Source organism: Chinchilla lanigera, unplaced genomic scaffold, assembly GCF_000276665.1.
Source record: "Chinchilla lanigera isolate Chin_1 unplaced genomic scaffold, ChiLan1.0 scaffold00061, whole genome shotgun sequence".
Taxonomy (NCBI): Eukaryota; Metazoa; Chordata; class Mammalia; order Rodentia; family Chinchillidae; genus Chinchilla; species Chinchilla lanigera.
Genome location: NW_004955462.1, coordinates 5,589,659 through 5,613,229, shown reverse-complemented (window position 1 = coordinate 5,613,229; position 23,571 = coordinate 5,589,659). Strand labels below are relative to the sequence as shown.

Genomic DNA, 23,571 nt, shown 5'->3' with positions numbered 1-23,571 from the left:
TGCCCTACATGAGACTTTTGGGGGATGTTTTATATCTAAACTATAACACTATGGTAAGGTAGTATTTTTGGTGTTATTCAAATGAATTGAAGATTATCTTCATATAATACCTTGCACATAGTTATTTATAGCAGCCTTTTCCCATAATGGCCCAAACTTGGAAGCAACTAAAATGTTCTTCAGTAGATAAATGGGTAAATATACTGTGCATATCCAGACAAAAGAATATTATTCAACACTACAAGAAAATTAGCCATGAAAAGCCGTAGAGAAAACTTAAATGCATATTACTGTACTAAGTGAAAGAAGCCAATCTCAGAAGGCTCCATAGTGTATGATTTCCAATAGAAGTCACTCTATAAAAGGCAAAACTATATTGTGTGATACTATAATGCTGCATACCAATCATATGTTTGTAAAAATCCCCAAAATATTTAACACCAAAAGTGAACCCTAATGCTCCATATAGACTTTGAGCAATAATGATGTGTCAAGGTAGTCTTAACAAATGGACCAGTCCAGTAAGGTATGTTAATGGAGATGGCTGTATGTGTGTGGGAACAGAGGGTACCTGGAAACTATCTGTTCTTTCTTTTCAGTTTTTCAATGAATCTAAAACTGCCCTAAAAATAAAGTCTCTCTATATAAAAAGTAAATCAGATGATACATCTCTGCTGGAAACATTCTAACAGAATGTGCAGACTTGCATATGATCATAGGCATTTTACCCACCATAGCCCAAATTCGGAGGAAGGGTGGATCTTTTGGGTCAAAGAGCACAAAGAATTGAAAAAAGGTGAAAGTATGATGAATATTAGGTTCATCACAATGGGCAGACAAAGCTTTGCATAGACACCCAACCTGACCCAGGATCATTGCTCAGGCTGCTCATGGGCTCACGGAGGTACAGCATATGCAGGTGCAGTTAGTGTGACCTTCTGGCTGCTGAGACGAACCCCTTCACAGTAGGCTTCTGCCCTGTGGTAGGCAGAGTGGTTTTCTGACTGTGAGAAATCCCACCTTGTGTGAGGGTTGTATTTTGTTCTCTCTCATTCATGTGATTTGTATTATACTGTAATTCTTGCTGGACTAGTGCCTTGCTGTTGGAAATCTTACTTTGTTTTTCACTGAGAGCAGCAAAAACTTTCTTCAAATTTGTATTTATCTCTTCTTCATGTTATTCCCTCACAGTTCATCCCTTGTCAAATACTGTTCTTTCTTTTACATTACTTCCTTACATTTCTCTACTCATTCTTTTTCCTCAGCCATGACTGCCTTAGGCTGAGCTGAACATTCTGTTCTTATGTTGAGTTGCTCTGCCTGCAACTTATTCTGTGAACAGAATCAAGAATCGAGCTGGTGTTGCTTATGACCCTGTGATCCAACCATCCTGGACTGCATCTCAGTTGCTGCTAGGATCAACCTATGAGTGCATGGCCTCTGCCAGCTCTCCCTCCTCTTCTTCACCCCTCTCACCATCTCCACATACTTGATCCAACTGCCTGTGTCACTGCTAATGTTCTATGGTCAGATATAGTCAATATTTACTATGCCTTAAACTTACTGTCTTTCAAGTCCAGACAGAGCAAATACTGTTCTGCATGCCATGTCATATCCTCTACACACACTTAGTAGGTTCCCTGGGGAGATCACACTGTGAATGTCATTGTGGTGAGTTGTCCCCAGAACCACAAAATATGACCTTTGAAAAAGACTCTTTGGAGATGTAACTAGATGAGAGCATACTAATCTAGAAATGGCCCTATATCCAGTGCCTTGATGTCCTCTTAGGAAGAGAATAGGACACAGAGGCACAGAGAAGTGGCCATACGTAGGTGAGGACAGAGACTGGAGCAATGTGATGATGTGATCACAAGGCCAGCACAAGCAAGGAGACTCTATGCAAGCCTTTACTAACCTGTTAGTACCCTTTCAACACCTTAATTTGGGACTTTTGGCCTCCAGAACTATGGGATAATAAGTTCTTGTTTTGAACCACTGAACTTCTGTTAATTTTTTTCTGGTAGCTCCAGTCATGAAGAAATGAACCCAAACAAGAAACGAGGATCCTGAATTAGCTCTGGGTTCAGATCTGGGCAATACTATTATCTCCTAACCTGGTCCCAGTAACATGACCTCTCAATGTCAATTTCCTTTTCCACTTAAATAGGATTAATCATACAACTGCATGGTGGGTGTGGAGATCACATTAGGTAACACATGTAAAATGCCCATGTTATGGTTTAAATCTAGAGTGTCCCCCAATTTCTCATATGCTTGGAGGTAGGATTTCTGGAAGGTGACTCCATCATGTGGGTGCTCTGCTTGCCAGGGATCCATCCACTGATGAGCTCAGCAACTGAGTGTGCCGTGAGGGGTGGGGCCTGGCTAGAGGCAGGTCACTGCGGGCGTAGCCGGGAAGTCTGTATCTCCTGCCTTGGTTCTTCCCTTCTCTCTTGGCTTCCTGGCCTCCATGACATGAGTAGCTTTTCTCCATCCACCTTCTACTATGCTATTTCACCTTGGAGCCAGCAGTTCCCGGACTGAAAACATTAGTCAAAATAAGTTGTGGGTGTTGGGTTTTTTGTTCCAACAATGGGAAAGTGAGACAGCCAGTGTGAGGGAATAGATTTCCCTCTTTTCCTTTTCACATTCCAGTCACAGATTGGTGTTCTGCCTTTGTTTTTACTGCTCAACACCTGGGTGTGTACAGTAGTCCTAGATCCTGTGCCCTTCAGTGGAGTGGAACAGATTGCTCCGAGTCTGAGAAGTCTTTGTCCTCTGTCTGCAACTAGGAGCAAGTAGGCCAATTCTGAGATAGAAATTCAAGGAGTCTCCAGCCTCTGCCCTCCAGCTTTACCAGTGATTCCTGAGGAAGGGATTATAGGTCCTTTCTGGTTGGTTTGTGTCTGTGCTTGACAAATAGACTTCTACCAGGAAGGGGCCACAGTAGCACTGCAAACCCCAAACAACCAACCAAGTGCTGAGATCTCCATGTTCTCTCTTACCCCTCACCGGCTCGGACTTGGAAGGGTGAATTGAAATTTTAAAGTGCACATATAGGAATATAAATGGCTGTGATAACACCTGTTCATTTAGCCCAAAAAATGTAAAAAGAGAAAGAGACTTGATGGGAGACTCACTCATGCTGCAAACTTGGAATTACCAATTTATCTTATTTTTACTGGACTGGCTTCTCCACCATGCATGTCACAGTGAGACCCTGGATAATGACTAATGGCCTCAGCAGGTGAAAAATGCCTTTATTCATGAACAGAGATTCATTACACTGCTCCTGCCTGCACTGAAAATTTTGTTGGCTTCAAGTAAAAGATTCTGTCCTGATAAATCCCACTGGTAAGAGAAAAAGTTTATGTTCTCATAATGTGCTGGAATTTTACAACATGTACATTCCACAGCAGGTCTCAGGCTCCAAAAAGGAAAAAAGGAAAAGTCCCCATAAGGTCATGTGATCGATTTTGCAAAAGTGAGTCTCTCTTTTCACCTCCCATTCTCCCTGCAGCGTGCTCCATTTTCACCCCCTCACCCGGGCCTGCAGCCTGTTTTCCATTAGTGCCCAAGCAGCGCCCTATATACTGAGGTGGTGCAGGGTCACTGCGGCTCAGGAGGAGCTGGGAAGTCAGCCTCACACACTCTGGGACCATCTCTTGGTAATGCATTTTAACCCTTTAACTAACAGAACTCCCCCAGGCTTTTGTGCCAGCTCTGGCTCCAGCATTGCGCTCCCTAGTGCAGAAACTATGACTGTACTTCATTCTCTTGTTTTCGCAATACCTCCACCTCCTCAGGGATTGGTCTGCCCGTCTTTCCAGTGTAAGCAGTTTCTGTGACCCCAGCCCTCTCCGCCCCGGGCTGACTTCCGGCCTAACAAATCCACAGGGTGCCTGTGCTGCTGGACTTGGCCCATATTTTTGTTTACATCATTCACCTTCTTGGTGGAACAGAGGTATCAGAGGGAGCTCTGAGAGTGCTGGGCTTTCTGGAAAAGGTGAGGTCTAAGCTGACTTACTCTCCTATTGCCTTCTGTGAGATTTCTGCAATGCAAGGGATGTCTTTGTGGAAGCTTCTGCATAGCTGGATATCTGAGGACAACTTTGGGGACCTTCGTGATTTGGCACTTTTAGATCCCTTTCTCAGCCTTGTTGCTTTCTTCCCAAGCTGTGCAGTTCAGTCATACTGAGCAGCTTGTCATTTCCTGAGCACCTCATGCTCCCTTTTGCCTCCTTTGTATCCTTCATGATGTAGAAAACAATCTTGTTTGTCAAGGTTTTCCTGACTCCAGCCACCATAAATTTGGATGGGGGCCTGCCTTTGCCTGTTCTCTATTGCTATAACTCAGTGTCATAGACTGGGTAACTTATAAAACATAGAAGTTTATTAGCTCATAGTTCTAGAGGCTGTGAAGTCCAAGAGCTTGGTACTTGTGTGTGGTAAAGTGGAGGGCATCACATGTAAGACAGAGCAAGGGCACTAGGTGGGCTTATGTTCCTCTTCTTACAAGTTACACAGCTGCTGAATTTTGTCACTGAGACAAACCTGTAGGTTTTTGTTTGTTGAAATGGTGAATCAGATTGTTTACTGAAAGTCAAACCAACCTTAAATGCCTGGTCATGATGCACTACCCTTTCTATACGTTGCTGACTTGATTTGCTAATAATTTGTTAAAGGTTTTGTGCTTATTAACAACAGAAATAGGTCTGTGGATTCTGCCATGCAATGACTTTGATTTTGGTATCAGAATAATGCTGACCTTATATGAATTAGGAAATAGTGTCTTCTATTTTCTTCTCTAGAATAGCTTTTAGAAGTAGTATGATTTCTTTATTAAAGTGTTGTTGAATTCATCAGTAAAGTCTTCTGGTCCTAGAAACTTCTTTGGAAAATTTAACAATAAAATAAGCTAAATTTTTTTTTGTGTGTTTTTGAGATAGGATCTTACTATGTAGTTCAAGTTGATCTTGAACTCACTATGAGCCCAAGCTGGCCTCAAACTTGTGATGGTCCTCCTATCTCTGGCTCTCCACTGCTGGGATTTTAGGCATGTGCCATTATACCTGGGTAAAATAAATGAAATTTCAATTTTTCTTTTTGAATTTTCTAAATTACCTATTTTTTGTCTTAAGTGAGCTTATGCTTAATTAGCATAAAGCTATTCATAATATTCCCTTATTTTAATATCTGTACCTCTGTATCAATGTCTCTTCTCAATTTTGATATTGATAATTTATATCTTCCCTTTTTATGTTTACTGGTAGTCATTAACCAGTACTCAGAAAACCAGATTTTTGTATGGTTGGTATTTTCTACTTTAATTTTTTAGCTTATTGATTTCTATTTTTATGTTTATTATTTCTCACTTCTAATTATTTTGGATTACATACAAAACATTTTTCTCACTTTTGAATCTCTTTAAAAGAAAACATTAACAGATGCAAACACAATAATAATATACTGTAACAAATGTTAAGTTAAATTACGGCACCCGTGGCATAAAGGCTAGAAGTTTTTTTCTCGAATTTCTTTGGGTAGGAATTTAGACCATTTATTTCACACCTTTATTCTTTTCTAATATAAGCACTGATGTTAAAATTTTTCCTCTACACACTGTTTTAGTTTTGTGTCAGAATTTTGATGTGTTCTAACTTTCAATCTATTCAAAGCTTTTTAGTACTTCCACTGATTTCTTTGAACCCACCATTGACTTTTGGTTTTGCTTAGTTTTGAAATTTTTGAGAATTTTCCTATTATTTCCAATGTTTGAGTTCTGATTCCTGAAGTTAAAAAACATGTTTTGTATGATTTTACTCTCTTTATGTGGGATCGATACAGTGTATTAAGGAATTTTCATTATTATGAAAGACTATTAAGACTATTAAGTCTTTTAAAAATTGCTGACACTATTTATTGCCCCTAAACTTACCCTTTCTAATGTGAATGCAATCAGATCAAGTTTCTTTTCATTAGCCTGCTTGTGTTGTGCCTTCTTCCATCCTTTTGACTTAAATGCTTGTGTTTGTATAAAGTGGGTCTTTTCCACAGAGTGAGTCCTTAATTTGGCTTCTCTTAAAAAAATCAGCCCAACAATCACTAATTTTAAATCAGACTATTTATATTACCCACTTTTAATTCAATTACTGGTATGGCTATAATTACATCTATGATTCTGATTTGTTTATAGTATATCCTATATTATTAGTTTTTTTTTTTCTTGTCTTCTTTTGGATCAAAGAAAATTATGTCATTCCATTTAACCTCCCCTATTGGGTTCTTAGGGTTAACTCTTTTGGTACATTTAGTTGTTCTGCTATTATTTAAAATACACATGCCTAAATTATGCCACATTTTTTTCTGATCACATTTCTTATTTCACATACATACAGTGTTAGGATCTCATGACTGTATTTTCCTTTTACCCTTTTGAACTTTTGTGTTACTAGTGCCATCATTTACTTTAATATATATTACAGTACATTATTATTTTTGCTTCCATCAGTATATTTTCTTTTAAAGAGATTCAAAACATGAGAAAAGTGTTATACTGCCTCCAAAATTCAATGACCTTCTAAAAGCTCTGACAATGTGTGCACGAGGCTCACGGGGAAAAATTAACAATGTTTAATTGGTGCTGCTTTTAAGCCAATTATATTTTTATGTGTAATTACTCTTTTAGAAAACTTTTATACTATTTACAGTGATATTTCTTTTTTAAATTTTTATTAGCATATGTTTGTGATACATAATAATTACATCTGTTTTGGGGAATTTGTACTCATATATTGTACCTTCATCAGTTTTGATACTGTCCTTTTTTTCCCAGATCCCTTCCTCTAGTTCCAAAATAATATTTCTACATCTGTGTTTCCTACCAATTTTTCTTTATTTGATCTTAAATTTATTGTTTATATTTTGGGATTCCCATATAAGAGGAAACCATAAAATGCTTAGCATTCTGTGTCTATTAATTTCACTTAATATTATGGTCTTATAATTCATCCATTTTCCTACAAATGATATAGACTTATCCTTCTCTATGATCTCCCTCTCTCTCTCTCTCTCTCTCTCTCTATATATATATATATATGATCCATTCATCATTTTCTTTATCCATGCATCTGTTGATTGTCACCTGAGGTGTTTGGATATCCTTGATACTATATTAATTCTCTTTTCTCTCACAATGGCTAAAAACTTATTGATTATCTCTAGAAACACAACTCACACTTCCTGATAGAAATAAATCATCAGTGCATGGGTTACTAGATGGAGAAATAATAACATGCTGGGATGGATCTGGGAGGTTGGAACTTAGCTAGAATTTCATGATACTCATCCATTCTCTCTTACACATGCAGGATGATAGAACTATCCACTATGTACTCTGTGTCTAGATAAAAATCTAATTAGACAAATCACAAATTCCTCCTTGGTAGGTCTAAGAATAGTTTCCATGGTGTTCTTGAGTTGGACTGGTTTAGAGAATTGCATGTATCTCTCATCAAACCTTATCCAAATTGACAAATGAAGTATTTTCTGAAAAATATCTGACACCAACCCTGGCTTGGACTCTTGACATTGATACATTTAGAAACCAGATTTCAAAACTGCATTGACTCATGTTTTGTTAATTCAGAAAAAAGACATTGCTATCTTCCATATGGAAGGAAGTGCTGATGGTAGGTCTGATAATTTTATTATCTCTTTCTTTCATGATGCTTTCCTCCTCCCTGGGAGTTTGTGAATAGGTTTTGATTATGGAAAATGTCACTCACTGCTAATTTCATGGTGACAGAGAGTCCTGCCTCTTCTTCAGAAAACAGTAGAACAGGAAGCCTTCTTGTCTGCTTTTGTTTGAGAATAAGGTCTCCCTCTGTTTAGGATGAGCAGTCCTTGGAGATGTTTCTAACCTTCTTTTCTAGGTTAGAAATTGCACTCACATGTGCAGGAAAAGGAGCATCTTTAATTGCCTGCGTCTCTTCTTCCCTCTGTCTTTTCTAGGAAGTCACATTTTCTCAAAAGGATGAACTATAAATTCCCCCAGTCCTTTCCAATTACCTCTGCTCGCTAGGTGCAGACCAGGGCTCTGCAGGTGTGCTGGGAACCTCCCTAGGATGCACCGTGGCTCCCATTTGCCTGTGAATAGCTCTGCTGTGAATAGGCTGTCTCCTTTGGCTCCGGAATGGCTCCTGCCACACAACAAAAGCCATGGAACCATGTGGCACGACAGTTCCTGAAGCAGATGTTCAGAGAATGAAGGATCAATTTTCTCACTTAGATTCAGGAAGTATACAGCCTTTAAACACAGAAGAAGAGGAAGAAGAGGGAGGAGGGGAAAGTGGAGGAGGGAAAAAGGAGGAGGAGAAACACACAGAAACACAGAAACACAATACAGAAATCATTTTGGAAACCTACTATGAGCTATTTCTAGAGCCTTCGTGGCATTTTGGAACATGGGAATATAAGTTAGACGTGGCCTGTGTCTTCTTAACTTCGTAGTATATTGGTAGAGACAGACGTGCAGGAGAATATGAACTTGTTTCTCTTGTGTGAGGTTGCAGTGTCCAACCTGATGTGTGTCTAGGCTTATTGAGCCTCACCGGGAGCTCAGCACACCTGTCCGGCTTTGCATGCCTGTGTAACACAATCGTGTGTGCGATTGTAGATTGTGGACACAATTTCACTGAGTAATCTCCAGAGCTACAGGGGTGGGATTGCAGACAAGATCTTTCTGGGCTGAGAGAACTTGTTATTTGTATTCCTCTCTCCTTGCCCAGATATTATAGTGTTGGGTCATGGAAATTTTCCAAAGCCCCCCAAACTGTACCTGGTTCAGCAGGGGCTTTCCAAGTGTCTTGTTTTTCCTATTTCCAAATGGTTTCTGTGAAAGAATATGGAAACTCCCCTCTATGTCCTGTAGTTTCCTTGCTTCTGAAATTAATTTACTGTTAGGTATTTTACTTCTTCACAAAGTTTTAGTATTTTGTGAGACAAAAATACTAAATTGAGGTGGAAATATTTTTCTATCATGGGAAATTACTCAAGATGCAATAAAAATATGTTTTGCTTATGGCAACATTTGCAAACCTCTCCTCAGTGAGAAGTACATGTTTTTGCTCAGTGACAAAGCTGGCAAAAAGTCAGAATTGCCTGTTTCTCTCCATGTGGGTCATTTTTGAGCACTGCACTCCTGCTCATTGTGTATGCTCAGTTTTCCTCTGCGGCTGTAATTAGACCAATGGGGTGAATCTTTTAGCAGAAACATAGACTCAGAGATATGCACCCCAGGATTGCATGAACCTAAATCTGGAGTCAATTCTTAGTGTATTACCTTCCTTTCCATAACCTCCTTACATTTAAAAAGCATGAGCATTTTGGTAGTTGTAGGTAAACAAACACCTACAGTTCTTTTTACACCATTTCTTTGACTACTTAGGTGTAAGAGTAGGTTGATACCTAGTGCCAACTGATTCTGTGCAGGAGCCATTTGCTGGCCCAATTGGTAGAACAGTAGGCAGGATATAATATTAATTATAAAATTGCCATAACTTATCAGGAGAAACCAGAAGTCTTCTGAATTCAGACAGCTGCTAATTAATTTGCCCTTGTCAACTCTAAGAAATAATAAAGCAAAGCAAAGAATTAGGATAATCTGAGACAAATATGATGAAAACAGTTTATGCTTCATTCGCATCTTTTCAAGAAATGTTACACCAAAAATAAATAATATAAATTGAGGAGTGATTTATCCAGCATTAATTAGGAGTATTAGAAGCTGGCCAATATGACTTTAATATCTTAAGGATAATGTATATTTTTAGGCCCATCAATAAGAGTCAAAATTTTGTTAGGAACATTGGATATTTGAGAATTTCTGTGTTCCTGACATAACATGGATAAATGACCCGGACATATTCTGTTAGCTATGCCTATTTCTTGGTAACTGCTTGCTAGAAATGTTATTTGTAGCTCTATTACTAATGTCAGCTCACGTTCACATTTGAAGTAAAAGCAAGTGATAGCAGCTTGATCATTTGTGATTGAGATGATCAGAGTGATGTTTAAAAGTGTTTATATGTGTGAGTGTGTATGTGCACGTATAATGTATGTGTGGGGAAATTAATGTGATGCTGAGTCCTTCTTCAAAATATCATATATTCCAATTACTTGTGAAGGAAAACAAAGTATTTTTACCATCAAAGATGAGAGACGTGTGCCCATCTAATTTCTTGCTTACTTTCTTTTACATCTCTGAGATTCCTATTATCCCCTGCCTCCAGCCCACAATGGAAATTACAAAGGTGAGAGTCTCAGGGGTCCCCACATAGCACCTATTACTTCTCCTTTCAAGTTCAGAACCAATTGTGAATTAAAAGCCAAGAGACAGACAGAGATCTAAAATCAGCCTCCTCACTGATAAAGCCAACTAGAGAATATGGCGGGTGATGTGTGGAGAAAGGGCTTGCTCACAGGCTGTCCTGGGTTCTGTGGATTCATCCCATCAGGTGTGGATGGCTACTTGTATGGGCAGACAGAGAACCAGTTGTGGGCAGGTCCTAAGTGCAGGCAGATAGAGAAGAGAAAGAACCAACTCGGTGCTCTTCACAGGCAGACTGGCATTCAGGAAGGCAGCAGAAATGCTGGACCCTGGATCTGTTTCCTCCCCTAATGCATTTATTAGAAAAAGCTGCTGACAGGGCCAGATTTCAAACACTGCAACAAATACCTGAGCCAATCAGTTTATGAAGAGAAAAGGTTTGTCTGGGCTCACCCCTTAAAAGTTGCCATCCATCATCTTGTGGCTCTATTGCTTTGGGCCTGTGCTAGCACGTGATGGTAGCAATGTGTGTCGCAGCCAAATTGCTCACCTCATAGCTAGAAAACAAAAGAAAGAGGAAGGTGGCTGGCGCCTCACAACCCCCTTCAAGGACATGGCCCTGGTAAAGGAAGAGCTCCTATCAGGCTCCACCAATGGGGCATCAAACCTGGAATTAAGCTGTAACACATGGGCCTTTGAGCATGTTTCAGATCTAAATTACAGCACACACCATGTGATGCTGAGGGAGGCAGGACAGGCAGGAAGGGCCAGGGAGGGATGTTTCCTCAAGTGCTTCCTCATGGAATCAGGAAAATCGGGGAATAAATGTTCCTCCATCACAGCTAGAAGAGCACGTTAATCCCTTGAACCACAAAATACAGTGAGCCACATGATTGACGCAGGGACTTAGTTCTGCAGTTAGCATGTATACCCCAGGTAGGATATGTTCTTGTTGTCTAAGACAGTCCTGTCTGTGTCTCTGTCCTGGGCTGGATGATAAATCATATGGCGTTCATATGTGTCCAGGAGTAAAGAAGTGAGCAGACTGAGTCTCTTAGGAAAGCCTGACAGTAAACTCATTCCTGTGTTTGTCTTGGAGTCTGAGATTGTCTTCCAGCCTACTCACTTGATGGAAATTCGCTTTAGTGGGGATTGAAATTGTTGGTCACTGTGAACATGTATGGCAGTGTCTGCGGGGGTGGGAAAGTTCCTCTCCCAGGTGACGGGCACAGCCTTTCTAGGCTGTAGGTAGTGGTCTTCTGCACCAGATGTTTTTCATCTCAGAGACATTAACTTGAAATGAGTTTCTTCCCTTTCCACGACCACAGCTGCAGCATTTATTGACAGGTTGTGTCTTTTATGACATAGAGATTATGATGGTATTAAGTCTCCAGAAAGCAAAGCTTTCCTGGGGGATGCAAAACACAAGAAACAACAGAGAAACAGGTAGGGATAGAACCTCAGAATACTCTAGGAGAAGTGGTATTTATAGCAGGATATAGAAAGTGATTCTAGCCCTGCAGCCTGGGAAGAAATGGCTGTGTGACTGGAATCCAAGGCAAACTATTTGCCTGCTCTCTTGTTTGAAGCTACAACAGGGCAAATTATTATCAGCAAGACTGCACATGCTCAAATAGATTGCCCCTGGTGTCTAGAAGAAAAATTTAAAAGTCTATTAAAAGTATTCTGATTCAAGGTCAGGATTTGAGTTTTTTTCTATTAATTGATGAAAATTTGCCAGGCTCTGTCAGAAACCATTTCTTTATCAGGGCTCCAAACTAAAAGAGGTGTTAACTGGTAGCTGGCTACTATTCTTAGTAATCCCCTCTCCGCCTGCTGTGCTGACATGCTAATTTCTTACTCAGCATTTGAAAACTACTTTGACTGCAATTAAAAGTTCTGTGCGAGGTGTTCTATAGGGGACTGAGGTAAAAATTAGCTGCTTGCCTTCTACACATTTCATCGGAATATGTGACACTGAACTGCACAGAGGAAGTAAGAATAAAGAGTTGAGGTATCAGTGAATTCTTTTGCACATAATTATAAACTGTGAGATTCTGAAGGACTCTTAAAAATAGTTCATTTCAAAACCTCATTTTACTGATGAAGGTTTTGAGGATGAGAGACCCAAGGTATGAGTATTGACTGGGGCAGGGAAGGGGGCAGTGTGAGGACCAGGAAGTGGAAGATTATTCGCTGTATTCAAAATGAGTGGAAATTGATTATGGTTCAAGCAGAGGGCTTGAGAGAAAGAGGGTGGGGAAAGGTGAGTTTGCAGAGATGTAGGATCCTAACTGGGAATATAGAAAGGTGTGTAAGCAGGCTACGGATTTGGGAGTTTCCATAATTGCATGACAGGGCAGGAAGGAGAGAAAGATGAATGCTGTCAAAGGAGGCATGCAGAGGGCTCCTGAACACCCAGCTTTCTCCTGGCTTTATATGCCTTTAATGACATCAAATTTTCTTTAAAAGGAATGGATCTGGCCAGGGTGTAGCTCAGTAGTAGAGTGTGCTCAGCACCTGCAAAGCCCTGGGTTCCAGCCTTAAAAAAAGGAGAGCTGGAAAGCCAGAGACTTATCATTTCTACAAAGCCTGTGAGGAAGCCAAAGAGCAGAACCAAGGCCCACAGCATGTGTAGAGCATGGAGGGGAGGTGAAAGTTGTCACACACACACCCGGGGGTACACCAGTGTGGGAAACAAAGCCCCTGAGTAAACACACAGCACTCAGAACCGCTGGTACTTGTCAGTACAGAGAACCTAAGTTTCCAGTCACAAAAATAAACAGATAACCAAGGAACAGTAGATCTTCAAGGAAGGCCAACAGTATGGGGAGAAAAAAAGATGATGCAAAACACAAGAATGATCCAATCCCAGAGAAAATGGAAATGATCAGTGAATAAAATAAACTGTGAAAAAAAGGATTCACTGTATGCCAGGGAGTCTTGTAGGATTTTTTTTTTTTTGTAAATTAACTCATTCAGTTTGCAACAACTGTAAGAGATAGGAACTATTATTAATCTGAATTTTAAAATAAGGGAAGGAGGAACAGAGAGGTTAAGCAATTTGTCTGAAGTCATACAGTATGAAAGTGGAGAGGACCAGAACATAGGGACTATGTAATTTCCACGGAAGGCAGGCAGTTGTCAGCTTTGAGAATGAAAGGGTGCCATAAGCCCTGTGCAGAATGAGTGACACAAGACCACAGTGGTAAATGGCCTAGTGACAGCACAAGTGTTCAGAGAAGAGAGACATGGCTCATCCACCAAGAACTGGGGTCACTGTGCCATTAGATTTCTCTCTGGTGAGGACAGCAGAAGCCTTTTCCACAAGGGTCTGATTGGCCGGCTGAACTCACACGCTTTATTCCCTCCTTGCAAAGGGTAGTGGTGTGGGGTAGAGCATGGTTTCCAGACTTGACTTCAACAGGTAAGTTTATGGGAGAAACCAACAATTTTAGACATACAGGAATTCAGAATTTACTATACCCTAACATCTAGGAAAGAACTAATTAATCATAGATAGCATCAAAATTAAAATAAACCTAACAAATCACACACACACAAAACCCTGAGGAGTAGGCTGAGGAGCTAAGAAATGCCCAAAGTTTAAGCTATTATTGGTGAATAATATAAAAAAAAAAATAGCCATTTAGACCTAAAACTAAAAGGAGTGGCACGGGGAGGGTAATTCTGACAGAAGGTTGCTTCTTATTTCTGAAGAGAATATTGAAGTACAGAAATGATAGATGTTTAAAGAATAAATATGTTCAACCTGGTTTAATTATTACACACTATGTACACGTATCAAAACGTTATCTGTGTCCTCTTATAATTCAGATCTAAAATAGCTCCTAAAGTCTCATGTGTCTGGAAGGTGACTGGATCATGGGGGAACTGCACTGATGAGTTCGGTAGGTGAACGCGTTGTTAGAAGGCAGGAACTGGTTGGAAGGGGCAGGTCCCCAGGGCTGCGGACTGGAAGGGTGGAAACTCTTCCCTTCTTTCTCTGTTTCCTGGTAGCCATACCGAAAGCAGCTTTCCTCTGCTATGTGCTTCCAGAATGCTGCTTTTGTCTTGGAGCTGGCTGACTGTGGACTGAACTCGTTCAAATGGTAAGCCAAAAGAAGCCCCTCCTTTGCATCAGGTGTTCTGTCCCAGCAACAGGTGGGCTGACTAACATACTTCCCCATTAATATGTTCAATTTTTATATATCAATTAAAGAGTAAACCAAGAAAATTATTATGATTCATAATTTCTAAATCTTTAGAGAGATAAATGGAACAAGAAAAATGGATCAACCCAGCCAAACACAGGGAATAAAATAAAAACGTTAAAATAAAGAAATAAGCAGAACTGTCAAGAATGAGTATATATAGAAAATAGAACAAAATGGCACAACTAAGTTCAAATAATCCTTAGTTCAAATAATCTTTAATCCTTAATTGTTAGTCCTGACTAAGGTAAATGTGTTAAATTCTGTTTTTGGGATGTGTACTTGTAGAACTGTCAAGAATGAGTATACACAGAAAATGAAAAAAAATGGCACAACTAAGTTCAAATAATCCTAAATTCAAATAACCCTTAATTGTTAATCCTGACTAACATAAATGAGTTAAATTCTGCTCTTGGAATGCCTACTTGTAGAAAACAAAAAAATCAAAACCCACAAAACTCTGTAACAGAGGAAGTTTGAAAAATAATAATCCTTTTTTCCTCAGATACATGATACTCCAATATCATGAACAAATATAATTGCAGTAGTCTTAAACATATTAATGAGTTGCATTTTAATTTGTTAAAATAACTTATTAAAAGGTAAATAATGATGGTGTATTTAATTTAGAAATGCATGGACTCTCAAAACTAGGAAATGCATTATCATCACTTATAACAAACAGATTAAAGAAAACACATTCAAATATTAGTTATATTCTCAATTGATTTATAGAAATTCTCTATATATTTTGAATATTTACCCCCTCTGATATTTATATTGCAACTATTTTTTCTTTTTAATAATATTTAAATTTAGAATGTTATTGTTTCAATTCTACAAATACTACCAATACAGTTATTTTATGTTCTGAGTTATATCTTATTGAAGATGGGTTTTCCTTCTGTCATGTTTAAAAAATACTTCTCCTGTATTTTCTTCTACAACTTTTATAATTTGTTTGGCTACATTGCCATTTGTAATAGCAATAAACTGCGAACAAACTTAATGCTTCTGATAAAATCATGATGCCTTTGTACAGAGGGAGACTCAGCATAAATAACCAAAGTTATAGGAAATGATGTGGAAAGAGCTCCAAGATATGATATATAGAAAAAGCAAATTACAGAATAAAATGTGATGATTATGTTAATGTAAAGAGAAGTCTGTATGGGTTACAAATGCACAAAGAATGCCTACAATAGGTACATACTATGCGTATCAAACAGTGCTTACTTCTGGGAAGGAGAATTAAACTGTAGCTTTTACTCTGAATACTTGGTACTATTTGAATCACGAAGACAGTGTTAGAGTAAAGCATGTAAAAGACAGAAATATAAGGGGAGCATGCTGCAGGAATCACATGAGCCCTGTTTTTAACCATCAGACTTGTTGGGGTTGCTGTTGTCAGGCTACAGACCTGGGCCACCAGGAGGAGAGGGTAGCACCACCCCGACTGCTTCTAGAACCATGGAACCTCAGGCCACCTGGGAGTGAGCATCAGCAGGGACCTCATCGTCAGCTGGATGGCCACACAGACCTGGGTTTCCATCTTGACTTCAGCTTCTCAGTATGGTTTTCTATCTGTAGGAGACGGACGGCAATGCACACTTACTGGGTGTATGTGAATCATTTTAACATGAGTGCCTCGTTACCTTCTCTGATTTGGGATCATAAAATGGAGGCTGCTAATGTTCTTTATGATTCTGATATGTTATGGGCCTTTTGGAGCAGCGGAAAGTTGGAGTGCTTTTGTAGTCATTTCCTTCAGGCATGGGAAGAGCATTTACAATGGTAGCTTTGCACTGTGGCCTGCCAGATTAGATTAATTATTTGCAGGGATTAAAATGGATTTTAATTATAGGCTCAAATAAGATCCTGGTGTGATTCATCCAAGTTAATGTTAAGACTTTATTTTTTTCTAATGATTTTGATAGAAAGAGGGGAAGGCTATTCCTGAAACATGAAAAAAAAGCATAAATAACCACAGCTGGTTTAATTATAACTAGAAAGAGATCAGAGGAAAGAAAAAAGATGAGGTATACAATTCCATGATATGCTAATTAGAAATTTTCATATATGTTGGTTTGCAAAATACTACTGAATCCATGTCAGGTATTTTTTAAGGACCTTAAAGGGAAAATTTGCACTATTTTACTTTCTCTGAAGATAGTAACTTTCCAAGCCACACCAGTCAGAGTGAAAACATGACTTTCTGCAATCACAGTTGAAGGGACAGCGCTGATTAAGGGCTCCACAGGAAGAGGACATGTACGGAATTGTAATAGAAAGGTGACAGAGATTCAATCCATGTGCCATTGACTTTGGCAATTATCAATAGCAGGTGACAGGGTCATGGTGGAGAGAAAAGAAGAGTCACCTTGTCACATTCCACCATATTTGCTTATTCCTCTGGTTTAATCCTCACTTAATATCATTTTGTATTGTAGTTGTCTGCCTGTTTACCACTCTGATATGATTTTAAGCTGTGTGAATGCATAAAGTAGATGCATTCAGTGATGCATTTTCATCAGTTCACCCTGCAAATTTGCATAATACTTTCATAATGAATCCTAGTTGAATTGAGTTTTCAAATATCTGGTCACACTGATTTCTTCTATAATTGTAGTTTAAATATTTGGGAGAGGTATAGACAGAATGTAGTGTGGGCTCTGGTGGAAACTGACCATTAGATCTCTTGAGTGACATTTAGCACCTGGCAGAATTATATGAGCGCATTTCTCGTTAGATATCATAGTTGGAGAGTGGTGCCCAGACCAGACTGAGTTTTAGAAACCCCAAAGGGAGAGGAATCAAATGTGTGGAAACGGAGGTAGCTGATTTTAATTTTGAGCACCTCTTGTTGTCAGTAAGTCTTTCTTTCCGTCTAACTCCAGTCCCAAGATGCATCTTAATCCTCCTTAACCCACCTACCTCTTTCTCGTGGGAGAGGTGGGCTTTAGTCACTGCGCTACACTGTGTAGGAGAACCATTTAAGCTCTTTACAGTGAAGCACTTCATAAGGCTCAGGCCTCCTCACTTATTGGTCTGTTTTTCCCATTAACTGGTCAGCTGCGGAGTTAGAGCCATCCACGCAGATTACATTTTGAAGCCCGGTCATCAGTAGGAGCCTGATTAATTTCTGTAGCCATGATATTAGTCCAAAGGCAGAGTGTTTCAGTTTGGTAAAATACGTTCAACTGCCTCCTTCATTTGGACTGATTGATGGTGTTTGAACAGAAGGCTTTTCTTGTGGCCTGAGATTAATGGAAATTTCATTTCAGATGCTCCCACTGAAGGCATAAGCATCGCTAGACCCATGCAAGGAGTGAAAAGATCAGGTTTCTTCTTTCCTAACTGTTCTTAACAGCTTTTTCAGAATCTTGGTTTCCTCCTGCTCTCAGCTAGCAAGGAGAGCTGGTGACAAGATGCTGACTTTGAATTGGGGGAAGGGAGTGAAGGCTGCTTCCATTCCTTCCCAGTCAATGCATTAATAAGCAGCTCAGAAAATAACATGTCAACTCAGATTTCCTCTCTCTGCGGTGAATAACATTTTACAGTACTTTGGAGGTGCTCACAACTGCAGTGCATTATTCGTGACTGGTCTCTACTTCCCTACACAGATCCATTTCCTCTTTCTTTCCCTAAGCCCAAGTCAAAATGTATTCTGCCTGCCTAAGTATTTTTTTCTAAAGGAGAAATCAAACCTTTGTCCTGTGTTTCAGCTATGCAATGCTTGTGCTGTTGTAACTTTTGGGACTGATTTGATTTAAAAGTTGAGATAATGCAATGAAAATGACCTTCACTCTAATTTTTTTAACAACAAGTCACCTAATGGCTAAGTTATCTTCTAGTATTAAGTAGCTATTTAAATGTCAATGTGGGTAAATTTCAGTTGCATGTCACTAGTGCTGAACTCAGAAGTATTGAGAGGGATCAATATTACTTCAGTCAAAAATAAAGCTTGAAATGCGATTTGAGGTCAAAGTGTAATAATCATAGTTATAACTTAGTAAGTAATCATGAATAAGACACTTACTAATTACCTTTGTATTTGATCTCAATTAACCCCAGACACAATCTGAAGGGGTTGCTGCTACTACTACTACTATTTTATTAACACTATTTTTTAGTTGAAGTGGCCCTAGAGTTTGTAGAATTTATTCCAGAGTTTAATAACACAAGGTTACCTGGCCAGAAGACAAAGAAAATTGGACTTGAACTTGCTGCAGATGAATGCAGTTAGCAGCTAGTTATGTTTCCAGGTGGGCTGTATGGTTGAAATACATTCTTGTTGTTTGGTAGCTGGTTGACAGCTTCTGGGATGCTGCTTTCTTAACAGAGGTTATTAGCAATAGGATCATCTCATTTTAACATTGTTTTCATCTCCGTTCTAGAATCTGTGCAAATCCATGTATCTCAGTTGATGGGTAAGGTATTGTTTTAGCAGAAAAGAACTTGTGTCAACTCATGGAAGAGCAGGTGTTTAAGATTGCTCTCAGCGAATGGGCAGGGTTTGGACCAAGTGAAAGGAGTGATGATCGCAGAGTGAAATGTTTGTTGTCCTGGTGTGTAGCTGAGATGAGCTCATCCTTCTCAATGTGATCTTTGGAGACACAAAATAATTGTTTTTTTCAATGGAGAGCATTTTTCACTTAACCACTGCAATGGATTTGCAGGGATTGTTATGTATAACCCTTTCCACTGCTATGCTTTTATGCAGCGTTGTGGCGGACATTGACTAAGTTTGGCTTTCTAGCATTTGAACACTCTCCTATTTGGAGGCTCTCCTTCCTTATTTAGGTCTTTGTGAGAAAGAAAGCTAAAATCTCCAACAGAAATAAAAGATGGGGTGACATCCTGTTTCCATGCTCCTTGCTGCTTGGGTAACCTAGACATGGCCAGGCAGATGTTCTAGGGGAGTCTGTGGAAATTTGCAGCATTGGTACCTTTCTGGGGGAGGTGGCACCAAGCCTGGAGGTCCCTCAGACATATAGTACAAGTTTGACTAGGTTGTGGGTAGCCAGGGTTCCTCTGCTTTGCTGCTGTCCTGAGAGTATTTTCCAGACATCACAGAACCTCTGTGATCTCCTGCTACCCAGTCTTACCTAGTCTAAAGAAGTAGAACCAGTAAGAAACATACATACATTTATCGTTTACTTATTTTAGGAGAATGGCTCAATTGACCGTGGAGGCTGGGGAGCTTCATGATCTTCCACCTGCAAGCTGAAGACTGAGCACAGCCAGGGGCATCGTCCATAGGTGGAGGGAAGATGGCAGGGACCACTTGAGGATAGAAGACCAATGTTCCTGTCAGGGGAGATGAAATCCTCTCTTCTCTATTTGTTTTGTTCAGGTCCCACCAACTTTATGATGCCTAGTCTCCTTGGGGAAGATGAACTGCTTGCTGTCATCTCAAGTGCTAATATAGTCCAGTGACCCATGCAGAAATACTGTTTAGCTTAATGTATGGGAACCTCATGATCCCATCAAGCTGACACATAGAAGTTCACCATCATGTATTTATTCCCACCAAATAAACCACAAATGGTTTCTAATACATGCAATCCCCTTTAAGAAATGCACTAGATTTTAAGTATATACTAGAACTGTAAAAATTAGTGTAAATGACAGTACAGCAACTTATCAAACAGAAAAATCATGTATAATCACACATCTTAATAGAATTATTATCACATTGGAAGTTTTTAAAATTTCTTTAACTACTACACATTTCCATTCTTATTTTGATGCCTCATCCAGCTCTATGGAGATTCCCACTGTGACCACAGCTCTTCCGGAGACTGCGGTTGGCCACGAGGACCTGACAGATGGGAGAGAAATGGGTTCCATCATGAAGAACCAGCATCAGATGTGCCCCACGTCTGCCACAGCCCTATTTAGCATTTTATTTCGCTAAATATCAGCCCACTTGAAGAAAAGTTCTGTCAGTAGATACAGGGCAATTGTGCATAGGAAATTTCTCATTTTGTACAAAGATGAAATGGAACGCCCTGAGATAAGGTGGGTTTCAAAGGGGAATTTGGTGGTGAAAGCTGTTGAAGATCTGCTCTGATGCTCATATTCAAATTGTTCATATCTAAATTACAGATGTAGATGTGAAGCCACCTGTGTCCAGCGTGGGAAGATGAGAAGTACATGGCAGAGTCCTTGTTCGAAGGTCTAACAGTCAAGCTGATTGTAACCAGACAGCCAAGAGGCATGAGGACTGTGAAATTTGGTGATAGTGAAGTCTGTGTACTACGTGGCTCTCAGGAAGGGCTTCTTGGACATGACAGCACTTCACATTTGCCAAGAAGGACGGGTAGGATTGCCTGGGTGAAGATAAACACAGGAGGCAATTTGAGGGTCCGTGTGAGCTAGATAGGGTGGCAGAGCTAGACCGCTGTTGCGGGGGACACTCTTACTGGTTGGTGGAGCTGCGCAATAATGAGAAACTGTATCAGCGGTTCTCAAACTTATGGTCCCTGCAACTCTTTACACTCATAAGAATTACTGAACACATCAATACTTTTCTGCTCATGTGGATAATTTCTGTTCATATTTACTGGATTAGAAATATAAAGATTAATGTTCATGAAAAAAATATGTTTTCCAAAATAAAAAAATTTTAGTGAGACAATTGGTGGTGGTGTTGAAAATCTTAACTGAAGACACATGGATTCTCTTATCCGCTGCTACATTTAATCTACTGCTGCAATATGGGAAGTTATTCCTGAAGAACACAACTTAGTTTTTCTCAGTTGAGCAGGGAAAGGTGGGCAGGGGGTGGGGCAGATTTTCTCAAATGGTTAAAAATCCCCTGCCAATGTCTTATAGGCCTGGAGTGATGCTCTCACTGTCCCTAGACTCCCCATGCATAAGACAGTCCCCAAGCCTGCCAGGGCTTGCTGGTGCTCTGCAAAGCCCTGGGTAAGATCCAGTGAGGGAAGATGTTTGGGGACAGGTGCAGGCCGTGGGGAGGAAGCACAGAAAGAGCTGTCTTCCTGGGGCACAAAATGCAGCCACCTAGAAGGGACGAATTAACCAGGAAGAATGCTCACACTGATTACACCTCCTCACCCCTGCATTTGCTGCCAGCTCACTGAAACTTTCCGTTTCAGAAAACCTATAATTTATGGAATTCCTTTGAAGACGCCCCTGTGAATAATGCATATCTCTGTCTCCTATCCATCAAATGATTTTGTCATTCCAAGTGGGTCTGACCAACATGAATAGTTGGAATCGACTCCTGCTGGACTTGAAGGAGGGTTGCCCCTCTGTTCATAATTACCGGATGGAAAGAGCTTTGCCCTGGGTCCACAAAAGGCTTTGGCTTGACATGCTGCCTTGCCTTCACCATACGCCGCAGTGCAGGCTAAAATAATGGTGCCTTTTGAAGTGATGGGAATTATATTCATTTCCACACAAGATACGTAGATTCAGTCGAACATATTCATTTTTCAAAGGCCATCCAGTAGCAAGGAACACACACCTGATCTTTAGGTGGGTGGTGCTGTCAAGGCCAAATAAGTGAGTCGAGGCCAATTAGCAGGTTGTGCCCGGGACTGACCTCCCCTGGGTCCCGGGGCCATCCCACTGTTGCCACCAAGGATCACGCTGCTAGAACCTTGGCCTCTAACCCTTGTCCTAATTTAGGAAGGTGAAGCTTAAAAGTGGAGCTATTTTTACCTTTGGGCACAATGACAGCCAGCACCACAGGGAGAAGGAGAGTGCTGGGCAGCAGAGCAGCACAGGCTGTGAGCGCTGCCTTTGTTTTCTGCCCCAGTGCCTCAACTACAGGAGTGCACACAGCCCCTCTGCTCCTCCCCAACCCCTACCTGCCCAGGTGTAGCCTACAGGAGCTGTGTCCACATGGTATGAGGTGCTCCTGTGACCAGCCTGCCATCTGCCCTGGCATCCATTGTACTAACTCCTAGGGGCAAAGAAATTCTGAGAAATCATGAGATTGGGCTCAGGGCTTGCTTAGTAGGGAATGGCTGTCTCTGAACTGGCACTGTCCTCCTACCTATGTCTCCCTAAAAACAAGACCTAGCTATAAATAATCAGCCTTGAAAAATAGAGATAAAAAATGCCAGCCCTAATCAGCCTGTCCTTGACTTACCCGCCATATGGAATAGCCACCGAGCAAGAGAATAATCACGGCAGGTAAGGCAAGGAGGTGCTAATTGAGGCCCGCATTTTTGATCTCTACTTTTCAAGGCTGATTATTTTTCTGGCTAGGTCTTATTTTAGGGGAAAGAGATTAGTTCAGCAGTCTGAAGGCCAAAGCAATGCTTCTCTATACCTCTTGTTCAGGAAAGAAGTGTGAGTGCACCTTTCTGAAGGAGCAAGGGTTTCCTGGGAGAGTGGGAAGCTGGGGGTCTGCTGCCTCCTATCAGGCTGTGTTCCAGGGTTGCTTCCTTGCAGAGTGGGTTGAAGACACCACAGGAGTATAAAGAGGGCAAGTAGGGGTCTGGGGCAGTGGGCACGGGGACAGGGCAGAGGGGAGCACAGGGTGTTTTGTTCTAGTTTTGATTTTCCCAGAAGCAGCGAAGCTGCATCAGGAGGACAGAGACATCTATGAGCACAATAGACGACATCCAAGTTGACCATACCAAATATTAGGTGATTCTCAAAATGTTAACCTACAGTGATCAGAGCTCAGATTTAGTGGATGGCCTGGGTCATTAACTGGGATGTCAAGGAAAAAGACATTGGCAAATGTAGAAACCCTTAGCTGGCCCGCGCTGCGGAGGGGGATGGAAGGTATTCCGGGAACGCAAGCTCACCTTCTCTACGCACCCCAGGCAGAAGAAGGTCCAGTCCTTTCATCTGCACTGGACCTTAATACACTTTCTTTTCTTTCCCTCAATTGTTAAATGGGAGACCAAATATTTTGTAGATCTTATTGTTATAAGGATCAAATATATCATATAAGTAACAGCTTTATTGTAACCACTAATATACCATTGAATAAATAAATCCTTTTTGAAAATAAGCAAAAAGACAATCAGAGGCTGG

General features: G+C 40.4%; 1 long non-coding RNA gene across 4 annotated transcripts; it reads left to right on the top strand.

Moving 5' to 3' along the window:
• Positions 1-3,887: 3,887 nt before the first annotated feature.
• LOC102029057 lies at positions 3,888-21,190 on the top strand. 4 transcript variants are annotated; one of them, XR_001236584.1, is made up of 5 exons: positions 3,888-4,009; positions 14,354-14,445; positions 15,959-16,040; positions 19,717-20,571; positions 20,659-21,190. It is a non-coding gene; the product is annotated as an uncharacterized LOC102029057 (long non-coding RNA). The 4 variants fall into 4 exon arrangements; XR_001236583.1 differs by having other exon boundaries at positions 15,959-16,117; XR_001236581.1 differs by having other exon boundaries at positions 15,959-16,167.
• The last annotated feature ends 2,381 nt before the right edge of the window (positions 21,191-23,571 follow it).